Raw genomic sequence first — 16,879 nt, 5'->3', positions numbered from 1 at the left:
AGTATACCAATTCCCTTGCAGTTGTAAACTGTCCTACTATGGCCAAACAGGCATGACAGCTAATATCAGGATATCCGAACACAAGGACTATATCCAGTTTCACCAATACAGCCATTAGGATTTGCTGATCATGCACTAGATACCACCACAGAATATGCTGGAAGAAAGCCACTTTACAACACTGCAGCAAATATAAGTATAAAAGATTATTCCTGGAACTTCCCAAACCTCAACAAATTTGAGTGCACAACTGCCCCAAATTTGGGAAGCTTGCATCCTAAGAACATCAGTCCAACAGCCAAGACAACCCAATTTAGCCTGCTAGGGATCACCTTTTGGACTCTAGGACCAACTCCAGTTGCCTTCATCTGCCTCATTTTCTCGTTGTTAGTGCCTATGTGCACATATCATATTTTTATGTTCCCAGAAGATGGCAATGTAACATTGCTGAAATATAGGAAGGTATTGATTAAAGCTTTTTAATTAATATTTTAGTATACGTTGTCATGTCCTGAAAAATATAAAGTCGTGTAACCAACGTATAAGTTTATCTACAAGAAGTGTGACAAATAGGAGATTAATTTGAAAGAAAACTGATTGTAGGAATGTAGTAATAATGTTAACTTGTGTATTAGGGAAGGGGAAATTTAGTATTAATATATGTTGCCATTTCCTGAAAAATTTAAAGTCATGATTTAATATTTGTATTAGATAATCTCATTTTGTTTTTTAAACCTATTTCTTTTGATCTCCATATTTTCCCTCCTAACATGTTAAAAATTCTCGGTGCTCTCTGTATGTTAGATTTTATATCTGCTTCTCCTTCCTGTTTATTTATTATCGATCCTAGGTAATTAAATTTCTCCACTGTTTTTAAAATGTTGACCATGCTGTACTATGTCTTCTTTCTGTTTATTTATTTTCATTTATTTTCCCAATCTACAACAGTAAGAAATATTGTTGGGGAGAGAATGTGGCCCTGTCTGACTTGTGTTTTAATTTCAAACTTTGCTGAAAATGCTCCATTGTGTATGATTTGTTTTTTATATTTTTCATAATTTTTAACTGTGTTGATAATTTTACATGGTATGCCATAGTATGACATTAATTTCCATATTGCTTCTCTGTCAGTGCTGTAAAGTTTTTTTCAAAATCAAAAAAAAAGTTGATACAAAGGTTTGACTGCCATTCCATTGACTTTTCTATTATTGTTCTGAGTGTTGCCGTTTGATCTGTATGTGACCTTTTGGCTCTAATTTTTGCTTGTGTTTCTCTTAGTTTTAGGTCTATTTTTTTTTATTCTTTCTAATATTATTCATGTTAGTATTTTACTTGTTGTGTTTAATAATGATATTCCCCTCGAATTACTGCGGTCAGTTAAATCTCTCCCTCTTTTAATGAGTAACCCAATATTCCATTCTTCCTGCATTCATATTTGGTTAAGAAATGGGTAGAGTATACCAGCTGCTTTTCCATTTTTACTTTCTTTTAGTGCTATTTTGTATTTCACTTTCTTTTTTTTTTTTTATTTCTTTGGTGTCTGTTTTTAATATTTTCTCTTTTCTTTTTGGTATTTGAATTTCTTTTTCAGGCCTTTCTCTATTCATTATCTCTTTGAAGTATTCTACCCATCTTTCTATTTTCTTTTTTTTATTTTTATTTGATTATTTATTTCCTCGTTTGTTTTTAATAATAATATCTCTTCTTTTCTTGCCTGTCATGTTCTCGTAATATATAACATTTTAGTATTACCTCTAATTAGCTGCAATTTCTGCCTCATTTTGTAGGTTTTCAATAAATTCTCATCTTTTCTTGCATTTTTCTTAATCTCTTTATGTATTTCTTTATATTTCTCTTGTAAGCTGATATTATTCTTATCTTGTGTTATTTTTTCTTTATTTGTTTTTCTTTCTTTAGCTTTGTGTTTTTTGTGTGAAGATATCCATTCTTTGTCTTTTCTTCTATGCAATCCTAGTATTTTTTCTTGTGGCTTCATAGTATCTGTTTTTAATACCTGTCCACATTTCTTCAGTGCTTTTGAATTCTTCATGTTCTATCTGGTGTGAGTAAGACCATGATATCAATTTTCAATCCCAGCTGCATGTTTTCTTTTAATTTCCATATTTTTTGTTCATTTATTTATACATTCAATTTTTGCTCATTGCTTTCTTTATGGTGGTCATTAATCGTATTTTAATTTCTCCTATTACTAAAAATGGTCTGTGTAACCATCTGCTCCTCTCATTGATCTCACATTCAAAAGGGATCCTCTCCATTTTCTTTGTATCATATGGTCAATCTGGCTATAAGTTTTTCCATCTGGTGCTCTCCATGCTATTTTATATATTTTTTTTATGCTTAAAGATCGAACTCCTATTACTAATTCATTCATCATGCATAACATTTCTCCATTCTCATTTATATTTCCTATACCTTCTTTTTCCATTATCGTTTCTCGACCCATACAATCATTTCCTATTTTAGCATTTATATCTCCCATTACTATAATTATATCTCTAGGATTTGTATCATCTCTTCTTTTTTTTGTAATATATCATAAAATTTATATTTTCTTTTTCATCTGCATTATTAATTGGTGCATATACATTTGTAATTATCCCTATAGAATCTTGAGTTAAATCTTGCCTTTATGCATATTTCTGTAATTGGTTTTTATTCTGTAAAGCAGATCTTGCTTTCCTGGAAATCATTATTATCACTCCTTTTGATGTTCACTATCCTCATCTTTGTTTCCAGAATATATTAATGTTTCTCCTGATTTCAACTGGATCAATCCCTGTCCATTCCGTCTTACCTTTATTTTATTTTATTTTTTTTTATGTTGAGCCCATACACGAGAAGTCGGTTGATCAGCCTATAGTACAGGATCGCCATAAATTAACTTTCCCTCTTTGGAGATAGATATCTGTAGCTAAAACTAATACACGGAATGAGACCACATTTTATATTGATACTTTCTAAGGCATTGGGAGATGAATTCGCCGAAAAAAAGATTTAGTACCAAAAGTCGCCGATAGGGGAAATTTTGGGGCTGGCAGAGCCAAAAGCAGTCAGATATTTGCAGTAAATGCAGGTAAGAAGGATTATGCAAATTTTACTGTGCGTATGTGACAGCAGCGCCACCAATTCCACTTAAAAAGGGATTGGGAATGTTCAGGCAGTTTATTCGAATGACTGACGAATTGTGCTCAATATGCATCCTACCTTGCCTCAGTGTGCTTTACTTGTTAAGTTGTTTTGCCTTAAACAGTGCAATACCATAGCAGCCCTTCGGGAATTTAGAAGACTTCATAACCTGCGTACAAGTCCTATGTCAGCTGTAGCACTGAGAGCTATGATTAAGAAGTTTAAGAAGTTTGAAGAAACTGGATCACTAGGAGTTAGACCTGGCTGAGGACGCATTTTTACAAGGATGGTGTTGTGTCCTGAATAAGCATTAGAAAGGTTTATATTAAAATATTCAAGTCACAACATTAATTCTACTCAGGCAGAGAACATGGAATGTTGGCAATAGAAAAAATAAGTTGTTTGTGAATACAAGTCAAGATAAAGTTTAAGGAATTGTAAGCTGGCAAAATCCACTTGTAAAAACCAGCCTCTTGCACTGAAATAGTAAAGCCTGTGAGTCAGGGTTCAAGGGTCACTTTTACCGTCCTGCATTATGAAAGTACTGGAAAGGGAAACCTAAGCGTCTTCCAGGAATAGGAGGCAGACACACGTGCGAAAAATTAATAGAGGGAGCTAATGAGATTGACGTGGACACATGTGACCGAGTTGGCGCATATCGCAAATATCGAGATTTTACGAGAGGAGAAAATTGAACAAAAAGGCCTTGCATGAAGATTCGCGAGCTCTTATCTTTTTCTTCCTGGATTCCTGATCTCTCTCTCGGAGTGGTCCTGCTCGTCGTAGGAGGGAAGTTCCTGGCCAGTCGCGGGAGGCACTTAGTTCGTCCATCGTAGCGTTCGTATTGGGCCAAGCTATGTCCGTGTTCTAGGATAGCTGTGATATTGTCGTACGATGGAGGGACTAAATTGAGCTGTCCATTCAAGGCGACGTTACCGTGTCACCTCCCACATTTCCCTGGGAGATTCTGCTCGCACTGATCTATGGAAGATATCCTCCAAAGCGATTACATTTGAAGGCCTTGACGATTAGACAAGGCGGGAACAAGTTTTAAGAGTTCAAGGACAGAAATGGTAATGTAGACTTTTGAAATACTAATTCCAGTTGTAAGAAGAGAGTGAAATTCCTGTGTGAACGTTTAATTGGACTGAACTTAAAGAACTGTAAGAGTGGCCTACAACTAGATACGTGTCCGAGACAGTGTTAAGAATTGTTTGCCCAAGAGGCCGATTAGATACAAGATTATGTTAAACTAAAAGTGTAATTGTGCTGATGTGTTCACTGATAGCCACGTGTATCCGAATGGCTTAATGATAATCTATGAATTGTATTTTATGATTGTATTTAAGGTTATTAAGATTTAGTATGTGTGATAAGTACAAGTTAATTAGAGCTTTTGATCTGAGTTGAGTGCAACCATATTATCCTGTTTTGAAATGTATTATAGTGTATCACCTTAAAGCTAATTAAATTGTTTCATTCATGTACTTGCCTGATCTGCCCATATTATATGAATTCAAAACTACCGCTCATAAAATTAACAAACGAACCAAGCGGGATAAACCCATGAATACTAATGCAATAAGTAAGCCGCGACTGTAAGAAAGAAAAGGACAAGCAAGGGGGAGATAAATTTATGCTTGATCAAATAATCATTAACTCTCTAAAGGGGTCACCCTGAACAAGAATTCTTTCTACCTAGGTATTAGCTGGTGCAGCATAAAAATAAATGTGTTAATACTTATAGGGTGAACTTCTTCAGATTGTTTGTTTAGGACATAGAGAGGCCAATAGGACTGCAAAGCACTGAAGGAGAGAATATTTGATTTTAGAATTTAAATTATAAGGGATAAATGTGTATAAGTAAGGTACAGTGTTAGACGAGTTTTGAATTTAAGAAAGATAGAATATTGGATTAGTTAAGAAAGGGTAGATAAAGGGTAAATAACTAATTAAGTAAAGAAAAAGCAATCAAGATAAGAAAAGGGCAATAACATAAATGGCGAAGCTGGTAGGATAAAGGAAAGGTATAAAACAATAGAAGTTAATCTAAACGATTAGAGTACAAACGTATTATAACAAATAAGTAGAGAGATAAATAATATAAGAAAAGCACCAACATAAATGGTGCAGCCAATAAGGTTAAGATAGAAAAAGGTTTAGGTTAGAAAGGATTGAATAAAATACAACCATTGTATAAATAAAAACAATAATTCGATATAACAATGGGTTGTTAGTGCTTTGCTCACCTTCACCTATTTACCTTGGCTTAAGACCAGCATGATGTGGCATAGCTACATCATGGCTGGCTTAGATTGTTGTTAGACTTCACTTTCACAGCTATTCCTTATAAAATGAAAATCTGATCCTGACAGCCTCTATTTGGCCAGAACCTGAAAAACATCCTAACTACACTTCAATTAAGTAAGTTAACAGTAATCATCTTATACAGACAAAAACTTTTGGAATTTCAGTTTCTTGCTTCCCACAGAAACTTTTATTCCTTGAATTCACAAAGGAGAAAGAGTAGCACAGAAACTGAACTACTCTCTGTTTAATGGCAACATAAGTCAAAAAGTTCTTGCTTTCATTCAAGAGACTTCTATAACTTCACTTTTTGTATGGAAGTTACAGCAAACTCCACTGAATAAACTATTAAAGTCATATCAACAGTTTCATCACTTCAGAACAACTTTACTTTTTATGTGAAAGCTTCTGAAATAACTGAAACCATATCAGGTGTTTCAAATTACTTATCAGACTGAGAATCTTAAGTAAACAAAATTTACTGGCTTATTTCTATATGAACTGGAAAACAAAGTTCTGTTCGGCTTTAATTGAATTAAATCCTATACAGATTAATCACTATAAAAACTTTACATATATCTTTATAAAAAGATATCCTCTGTCAGTCTTCCATCTGTAACTTTTCTTTTAATATCCTCATATAGTTAAAAACACAGAACCTCCACAGCCCTACTCCCCCCCCCCTGCTGTGTTACCATTCTATTCCCTGAACAGCTGAACTGAGAACCTTTTCAGTTTCAGTAGCTGACTTTTCACTCATCCCCCTCTCTAACTGGGCAACAGCTAAGCAATATTCCATAATATTCTTTTCACTCCTTCACATGCTTGGAAATACATTCAAGCAACTACTTCTGCTCCAGTCCCTGACATTACAAAACTTTTCACAGCTCATAAAAAAATTATAAATAAACTCTAATATCTAATTTAAATAAAATTATTTTACATAAGGAAGACTTCAGTAGTCAAAGACAAAAATAGCATTTTAAAACATCTTACTTGTGACCTACAGAAAGAAACAAATGTTTAACAACTTTACAAATACCTTATCTTCTTAACTTTAAATTCATTTTTATATTTTTCACTTGTGGTATATCTGAATTTTAATGCAGATAACAAATAAAAGATTGTATCTGTTATTTAGAAGAATCTCACTTTTTTTTTTTTTTTTTTTTAATTTTTATTTTTGATAAAAATCAAAAATAAAAATTAATATAAATAAAATTTATAAATAAAATTGATAAAATTAATAAAATAAAAATTGAATATTATTCAATTCTCCTGCCAGTTTCTGTTGATACTTCTTATGGTGATGTTGAATTGGAGTTTCAGTAGATGACTTTTCATTCTCCATCTTGTTTAACTGCACAACAATCCAGCCTGCATGAAATTCTATTCTGTTGTACCATCATTTTATTTTGGTTTAAGCCAATAAGAACACAATTTGGTCAGCTAAATCCCAAATTGCCAGTCCACCCTTGTTCATTCTGTATCCAAACAGGTACCTACTAATGGGCTGCATCATAAGATGGTAAGAATTGGACATTGTCAGAAGTCCCAGTTGACTCCATGTTTCTAAGAAGACTACATGTAGGTTTCCTCTCAATTATATAGCTGCAATGCTGATAAGAAGATAATAATGCAGACTTAAGTACGTAGTACTATTTATAGCATCCTTTATTTGAGGGTATATATTTCAAAATAACGTCTGAAATTTTATTATTGCAGTGAATCTTTAAGAAATATTTTAAGTGAAATATTTAAGATCACAGGGTATGAAAAACATCAAATTATCAAAGATTATGAAAAATATCAAATGCTGCATTTAAAAATTGGATAATTGGATAAAAAATATTAGAATGCAGAATGTTATAGTACATATAACAATCCAAAATTTTTGACACTAATATTTGATAGGTGGTTATGGCTATGAAAGAGCATATCAAAAATAAAATAAGCCCTGGTGAATTATGAGGGAATGCTAGGGTAACAATGGTCTGATGAAGTGCAATATACAGCCTCTCTGTCATGAACTTTCTGTTATCATTTGACCAATTTCACACCTGAGGGGTTTTAGCTTAATCAGTAAGTATTCCCAGTTCTAAAGAATAATACTTTCCTGGGTGGAGAAAATGCTATCTAGACCTTACTAGGTGGTAGATAACTACATAGCACAATAGGTGGATAATGGTAGATGTATGATGAGGCTAAAGTGGTGGCCTGCAAGAGAATAGCTCAGCTAAGGGTCTAGTCCCATGATGGAGACATGTTAGATAACTGCAATGTTGAAAAAGAACACTGACTTGTAGGAATAAGGAATCTCCACTTCACAAAGCCTTGCTAAGACCACATCTGGACACTCAGATATAGTCACTTACCTAGGTTCCACAGAGATGCAGAAACAGCAAAAAAGATCCAGTTAGTGTGAAAGTCATATCTAGCTTGTGAAACATTAAGTATAGACATACCAAAGGAGTTTGGTCATCAAATGAATAATAGAATAGAAGGTATGATAAAAACATGCACGGTATTAAAAGAATCTTGCAATACAAGATGCAACTCATTGCAAAGAAATTTACGGATTTCTTTGTAAATGGTGGGGAAACTAGGACTTGTGCTTTTATCCATATTTTCCTCTTGCAAATCAGTGACCTAAGTTTTGATGACAATGATAGTACACTCCTTCCACTTCTTCTTTCAAGAAATCTTGTGGTATTTACATGATTCACGCTTTCAAAATCATCCATAACCAGTGTCTTAAACACTGATCTCCTTCTCAGGCTCAAGTGTGGTGAAGATAATGTAGTGAATTTCAATTCTTTTAATGCTACATTAATTTTTAAGAAATAAGGCAGGATTATGTTTTAAGATATAATCCTGTGCTATTTCTTGGAAGAGAGATCTTACTTCACTCCCTCTTACTTTTGAAAATATCTCCAGTCAAGATTACTGGGTAAACTAACATATTGGCACAAACACATCACATCCATAAACTTTTCAGCATCTAAAAAAAACGTGTTCTTTTTTTTAAAAATATTATTTTTGCACTGTCCAACCTTAGAATATTGTTCTCACATTTCGGTTGATACATCAAAAACCCCCCTAAGAATGCTTGATTGTATTCAGAGGAAGGGACATTCAGTAGATAACTCTTTTTTTCATGGACTCCATTCAATAGCTTTCTTGTAGATATTTTCATGGATCCTGCTGCATTGAACTGGTCACTATCCTGCCTTCTCATTCCTCTAATCATGTAAGAGCAGCCACTGGTCAGTATCCATACACACTTCATCTCCAGACTTATCAAATTAACTTTTCATCCTCTTATTTTATTCCATCTATCTCTGGTTTTTGGAATAGCTTTCCCAATACCATTTTTCCCAATGACTGCACTACTCCTTTACTCTTCAAGAAATGCATTAACAAATTCCTTCTTTCTCCCTGAGCTCACAAAATGCCATTGTGTTATAGGTTTGTGACCTGACCTTTTATGTATACTACAAATGTTATTTTTGATCAAATTAAAAAAAGTTCAATACTTCTCAAGTTAACTAATTTGAGAAGTATTTAATAAATTTAGTTTAATCATTTATCCAAGTGTGAGCAAACAAAGTTTGCTCCTGAAAGTATCTTCAGGACTGGGGTAAGGTGGTACAACACCAGGCAACTCATTGCAAAGGTGGAGCAAGCTAACATCACTCCTATCTCAGTATCTCCCATAATGCAAAACACATCTCCTTGCAGACATGTATAATGTTATGCATTAAGGGAAGGGCCACTACCCAGACTAGTTTCGACCTTTATTGAGGTCTCTTCAGTGGGAGCCAGGCCCAGAGTTGGAGATACCAGGCAGAAGCATTAGCAAGGTCATCTCTACCTATAGGAGTTGCCAAAGGGTGTGCCACCTTTTTATTAAATTACTCTGGATTTAGAGAAAGATGTTGAAAGTTTATTTTTCACTTGGTCAGACTATAATAAATTTAGTTTAATCCTTTATCCAAGTGTGAGCAAACAAAGTTTGCACCTGATAAAGGATTAAACTAAATTTATTATAGTCTAATCAAGTGAAAAATAAACTTTCAACATCTTTCTCTAAATCCAGAGTAATTTAATAAAAAGGTGGCACACTGTTTGGCAACTCCTATAGGTAGAGATGACCTTGCTAATGCTTCTGCCTGGTATCTCCAACTCTGGGCCTGGCTCCCACTGAAGAGACCTCAATACCCAGTCCTGAAGATACTTTCAGGTGCAAACTTTGTTTGCTCACACTTGGATAAAGGATTAAACTAAATTTATTATAGTCTAACCAAGTGAAAAATAAACTTTCAACTTCTCTTCTTAAAATAGTTTAAGTTAATTTCATTTTCCTTATTAATTATTATAAGGAATCCTTCTTCTTCTTGGCTTCCCGTATTAGGCAATTGTTTGCCTGTAACGTTTTCAAAAGTTTAAAAAGTCCTCTGTCCATCTCCTCCTGGGTCTTTCTCCTGATCGGTGTCCCTTTGGTTTATATTTCCAGGCAATATTTAGCCATCTGTCCTCATTCATTCTTTCTGTGTGGTTTTTCCAGTTCTTTCTATAGTTTGTGATGTCATCTGTTATGTTAATTATGGATAACTGTTTTTTTATTTCTTCGTTTCTTATCTTGTCTATTCTTTTATAACCTGCGATCAGTCTTTGGAACTTCATTTCTGCAGCTTCCACTTGTCTTTTATCTCGTTCTCCCCAAGTCCATGTTTCACTGCCATATTTCAGAATTGGTGTGGCTATTATTTTATATAGTTTTATTTGGGTTGTTCTAGACATCTGTTTATTGAAGTGTCTTATCAAAGTTCCAATGGCTGCTAGGAATTTTTGCTTTTTATATGCAATGCCAATTTCTCCATTGGGACTTATGTAATTTCCTAGATATTTAGATTTGTTCACTTGTTCTATTACTTTGTTGTGGATGACTAGTTTGCATCTTTTAATTTCTTTACCTTGAAATGCTATTGATTTCGTTTTATTTATAGAGATCTTCATGTCATGCTGTTCTATTGTTTTGTTCAATACGTGCAGATTTTTCTGTAATTGGTCTTCATTTTCAGCAAAAATAACTTAATTGTCAGCATACAATAGGCTGGTTAATTCTTTATTTCCTACTTTAATTCCTATGATTTTGTTTTTCCTCCATCCTCTTGAAATTTTTTCCATTATCACCAATACTCATGAAGAGTATTGGTGATAATCCACTTCCTTGAATGAGACCTCTATTGATTTTAATTCTTTCAGCTGTTTCATTATTAATTTTAATTTTAATATAGCTTTCTTCCATTATATTTGCTATTGCTTTTGTGGTTTGAAGTAGAGCTTTCAATTCATACAGTATATTGATTAATTTTGTTCTGTTGATTTGATCATATGCTTTCTCATAATCTAGTCAAGTCATATATGTTGGCAGGTTAAATTCTATTCTTTTTTCTATAATTTGTTTGAATGTAAATGTGGGATCTGTGCAAGATCTTCCTTTCCTAAAGCCACGTTGTTCTTCTCCAATAATTTCCTCTGCCCATGGTGCTAATTTACTTTTAATTATATCTAGATATATTTTATAGCATGGATTTAATAAGGCTATTCCTCTGTAGTTTCCACAATCCTTTGTTTCCTTTTTTGAATATGTTTATGACTATTGCTGTCTTCCATTCTTGTGGGATGTTTCCTTCTTCCCATTTTCTGTTCAGAAATTTAATTAATCGTAATTGAAATGGTTTAGAGCTGTATTTGTATGAATTTATTTCATCTTCTCCTGTAGCTTTTCTATTTTTTTAGTTTTTCTAATATTTTCTTTAGATCATTTAACTGTATTGGTTCTTTTGGTCATTGGTCATTTAACTGTATTATAAGGAATTATGGCATGATAATAGGGCAGTTAGAGAAGGTATTTCACATGCATTTTTATTTGTTTCTCTTTTGATTAATTTTGTTCAAAGAAGGAAACAAAAATTCTCTTGTCTATCTTAATTTACTTTCTACATGTATGGCCTTTGTCAGGTTTAAAATCCTTTAAGGAAGACTGTCTAAATAGACAGTTTGGTCTCTTCTTCTCTCATGAGTCTTTTATATCTATAAGAGCATTGACAGTGATCAGCTTTATGTCACTGTTATTAGACACTTGTTTAATAGAAGGTTGTAAACAAGTCTTCAAGCCGTTTTAGTAAAAGGCTTAGAGTCAAACCACCTCTGAAATGTACTGCATCCTTACACTTACCAAATAGTCTCAGAAAACATCTCCGTTCTTATATAATTTGGTGAATTTGTTTCTTCTTCTGTCCTGTCTGAACTAGTATTGATTGATCATCTCTCCCTGACAACATCAGCATGTCTGGCTTTAGCTAGTTATTGCGCATTCAAGCAGCATTATCAACACTGTCATCAATTTCTTATATGCTATTCCCATCGAACAAGGGTTATGCAAAGACTGATATGTTGAACTATCAACCAATCAGTATCTCTGGAGTGGTGGTGAAGATTTTGGAAAAGGTAGTAAAAGCTTGTTTCCAAAACTGGGTCAAAAGAGAATCTATGCTTTGTAGTGAACAGATGGATTTTCTAAGGAAAGGTCATATTTGAGTAACTTACATTTTATAATAATGTTATCATTGAAATAGACAAGAGGAATGGACATGCCATGATGCTTTATGACTTTGCCAAGGCTTTTGATAGGATACAGCATGGAAGACTGTTGCATAAATTGAGATTAGATTAGTGTGGATAAAGGGATGGCTGACTCGCTGATATCAAAAGTGTTAGGTCTGCAAGATTTAGGGTAACCTGTGGTGTACCACAGGTTACCCTAAATCTTTGGCCCTTGGTTCATTGTTATTCAGTCTACATTGATGACATTAGGAAGGATTTGACAGGTGACATACAATGTTTGCTGATGATGCAAAAAATAGGCAGGGTTATCAGGAATGAGGATGATCTTGCAGTACTTGCAGAATTATTTGAATAGGCCAAAATTGTATGCATGTGAGAATGGCTTCAGTTCAATGTTAGTAAACATAAAATTATGAACTTTACTGCCATGAGATATCCAGTGTCATATTATATTGGTGGGATTATAATACAAGAACCTGAAGTTGAAGTTCAAGAGTGATATAGTAAAGATGGCAAATGCAACTCAGAGGATAATTGCAATGCTGAAACAAACCCTAATATGTAAGGAAAAGGAAGTTATTTTGCCTCTTTACAAGGCCATGACAGCCTTGCTTGGACTGTTGTGTGCAAGTCTAGTCTCCTGGTTTCCATAGTGATGCTAAATACAGTGGAGAGAGTGGAGACAAGAGTGTTAAAAATGATATTGGCATTGTGGAATACAGATTAAAGATAAGTAGAGAATTTGTGGACTGCAGATACTGACAAACAGGAGAAAAAAGAGTGGTGATATGATTGTGACATAAACTTCTGAAAGAGTCATATAGGATACCAGTAGATGGATTTTTTCATTTTTTGGAGGTGGGGAGAGAATATCCATGGAAGTCAAGAATAAATGCAGTCAAAAGAGGTTGAAAGTTAGATTTTTTTCTGACATAGCATGATTAAAATGGATTTCTTCTGGTGTTGGTGAGTACAGGTAGTGTGAATGAATTCAAGAAAAGATATGACAGCTAGTGCAGGTGATATGTGGCCTCCCTTGATGAGTCCCCAACTCCCTGGAGATCTCTGAATAATAACATACCTTCAAAAAGTGTACAAGATAGTATAATATTAATAAGTTATTATTATTGTTGTTATACGGGCACTTCCATGGAGTCCGAAGACTCATCACAGGAGACCCAATCTATCATATCCTTGAACCCATTAATAGACAAAGCACTCACAACTGAATCTGGCAACACATTCCACTCATTCACCACTCTCCAAGCAAAAAATCTGGTCCTCTCACCTCTACTAACCACACCTTTATTCAACTTCCAGAGATGACCCCTTGTCCTGGTCCCTCTAACTTCTGCAGTCCACACACATTCAATCTATCCTCATAATGAACATTCCACAGGCCACTCACCATCTTGGTCACAAATAATTGTAATTAAATTATTGTTTTTCTTCATCCATAATCTATATAAACTATTGGGATATTATAAAGGTGACAGTCCTGGTATAGTCTCTCCAGGTTTTTCTGTCTTGGGATCTCCTTAACAAGGTGGAGAAAGAAGAATTAGTCTAATTTCTGTATTATCTATCCACATAATTCTAGGTTGTCCGTTTTTTTTTTTTTTTTTTTGTCAGGAGTCAAGCCCTCTAGTGCTATTTTACGTAAACTGTCAAATCTCAAATCTTTTAATTGTTTTTCAAAGTATTTTAGTGATATTTTCTTGTTTTTTGGCAATCGAGCAGATTTTTCTTCTAACCTCGTCATTTGTTATGTGTGCTGTGTGTGGTATCTTCAAAACTTTTCTGTAACATATCTCGAAGGCCAATAACTTTTTTTTTTGTCTTTAGCAACATCCAACTCTCACATTTGTATAGTAAGACAGAGTTAGCAAGGATTCTGATGAGGTAGTCTTGTAGTTAATTGTATTTTATTGTCTTTCAAAAGTGGTTATAACCTCTGAAGGGCAACAGTTGCTTTATCAGTGTGTGCTTTAATATCATATTTAGACTGGCCATCTCTGTTTTGTACAATTCTCAAATAGGTGAATTTTTCTATTTTTTTTTTTTTTTCAAATTTTTCATCATTAATCCTGAATTTTTCATAAGCTTTTTGCTTGAAGACATCTTTTTTGATTTATGAGTGCTGATCTTTAATCCATAATTTAGAAACTTCTTAGAAACTGTCTGTTATTTCTTGTAATTGATATTTATTTTCTGCTCTTAGGTCAGTGTTATCAGTGAATCTAAGATTGATTTTTTTTGGCACCAACTGTAATTCCAATATCTCTGTTTCCCAAGGCTAAGTTTATTATATATTCTGAGTAAAGGTTAAAAAAAACAGTGAACGTATGCAGCCTTGATGCACACCTCTTTCGTTTTTTTAAAAGGCTTGCTATATAGTTGCCATTGATCATTTTTATTAACATATTAACATTTCTGAGAAATGGTAAAGAATTTTAATTAGGCATGCTATTTTATTATTTTTCCATACTGCTTCAGTATTCTCCATAATGTCTTGTGCCATACTGAATTGAAGGTGCGTGCGCTCATACATATTTTATTATGTTCGGTATATTTTTCTTCAATGAGATATATTATTTTTATGGAATCCTGCTTAGTGTATGAAAGTGTTTCCTCTCAATCCTGAAGAGTATAATTTTTAGAGAAATTTTGCTTAGAGATACAGAAAGATAATTGGGTGTAAAATCAGGTGTGAAACAAGGATGAACACTATTTTGACTGTTATTCATCATTTATATAGATCACATTATGAAGGAAAGTGGCACGAGGCCTCATATCAAAATTGGAGATATTAATTTCAGCTCTTTACTTTATGTAGATGATGTTGTACTTTTAAAAAATCCATTTGCAGGATTCTGACTAAAATTGAATAACTGCTGTGACAAATTTTGTTTGAAAATCAGCAATAAAAAGACCGAAAGTGGGCAGGAACATTAAAAACATTGGCTACATCCTGAACAAGTAAAACATTTCAGCTGTTTAGACAATTTTTAGTGAAGTGGCATAAATGTTATTATCATATGGGGATCTTCAGTTGTTTGTTGATGATGCAAAATTGGGAAGAATTATAAGTAGCACTGCTGATGTTAATTCTCTTCATGAAGATTTGAATAGACTTTTGACTTTGACAGAGGAGTGGAGTTGTAGTTTTAATATTAATAAGTGCAAGGTGTTGCATTTTGGAATGCAGTACGGTATACTATACCGTACTGCAGGAAGTAGATGAGATTCAAGATTTGGGAGTGATGGGTGACAGTAGACTGAAAGTTTAGAGGACATATTGCAAGTGTCGCAAAGATTCATGTCTTAGTGCTGCTATGATTAGAAGCACTCTAGCATGTAGGGATAAGGAAGTGGTTATGCCACTGCATAAAGCACTAATCAGACCACACTTGGACTTTTGTGCTCAAATTTGGTCACCTGATTTTCAGTGTGATGTGGAAACATTGGAGAGGGTTCAGAGATGAGTGACTAAGACAATATCAGGACTTTGAAATGCTGACTATGGAGAGAGAGATTGAAGAAATGTGGATTGCAGAATTTGGTGGAAAGGAGGAAAAGAATTGATATGATAGAGACATTTAAGTTAGAGGATTTTATCAGATTAATCCATGTGGAATTATAACAGTAGTTGAAGGCAAGAGGGGAAAAACCAGAGGCCATCTCTAGAAGTTATGTAAGAGTGTGATGAAAAGGGGTGTGAGGAGTAGATTTTTTACATGGAGAATTGTCAGTGAATTGAACCCATTACAAGAATGTGTTTTTAATGCAAGGAGTGTTAAAGATTTTAAGATTTGGTATGATAAATATGTTGTCAGTTGAATCAAATCAACCTTCCACGATGAGTCTGCCAACTCGATGAAGGATGTAATTTATTTATTTATTTATTCTTATGTAACTGCTTTGTATTCAAAAGGAATACAAAGCAGTTACAGGTCAATGTCCAGTCTAGAAAGCTAATCTAGGGCCTCATCCGTCACCTCGTGGATATTCTGGAGGCCACCACCATGAAATTGGCACCTTGGGCAGTCATTCACAATATGAGGGTGTAATAATAATAATGAATATTCAGAAATGTGTGAAAAGACCTGATCTAAGGTGGTGTGGCCACTTTACCAGACTTAAAGGGGAAAAGTTAGCAGAACTAACATTTTATGCCAATATGATTGAAAGAAGACCAAGGTCTTGTTCGATTGATGTAAGCATTTCTTACTGATGACAGTAGAAATGCTTTAGAAGACTGAAATAGACAATTTGACAGCATTGAACTGACAGATGAGACTAACTTGGAGGAAAATTGTTAGTAGGTAGTTAGTAGTAATGTAAACTTTTCATGAATATACCAAGAAGTATACTGGATACTTTTCATAGTATTCTGTATATTTCTTGAATGTGCATATAAGGAATTTGATGATGATGAAACCTCTTTGGTTCTGAAAGCAAGAATTTTATTGGCAGAAAACTTGTTTATGCAGCGGAGAAAGCATGTTGAAATGGAGGGAGATCATGCTGAGAAATAGTATATGAAAATAAAGTAGACATTACTACTACTTCAAATTACTCTTTACTTTTGTCTATTGTCTTGATTTTGAATATGATTCTACCACTGATGCCATCTGTTTAAATCTACTTTCCCACCTAAAGACAGTCGCAAATATCCATGGTGGCATTAGAACCCACAGCCAGCTGATTGGAGAGTAGAAACAACACACCCAATAGTAGACTAACATTATGAGCAAATGACACTGGTTGCCAGTTCTGTGTTACCAAGTAT

The 16,879-nt window shown here is 34.0% G+C and overlaps 1 protein-coding gene across 1 annotated transcript in view; it reads left to right on the top strand.

Moving 5' to 3' along the window:
- The window catches only part of LOC150095279 (lysosomal cobalamin transport escort protein LMBD1-like), a 259,870-nt gene that overhangs the window by 57,701 nt on the left and 185,290 nt on the right, over nt 1-16,879 (top strand). The window lies entirely within an intron of this gene.

The sequence above is a fragment of the Typopeltis vanoorti genome, chromosome 20, assembly GCF_054136105.1.
Source record: "Typopeltis vanoorti isolate ZY-2024b chromosome 20, IOZ_Tvanoo_1.0, whole genome shotgun sequence".
NCBI lineage: Eukaryota > Metazoa > Arthropoda > Arachnida > Uropygi > Thelyphonidae > Typopeltis > Typopeltis vanoorti.
This window is presented reverse-complemented; position numbering and strand designations above follow the sequence as displayed.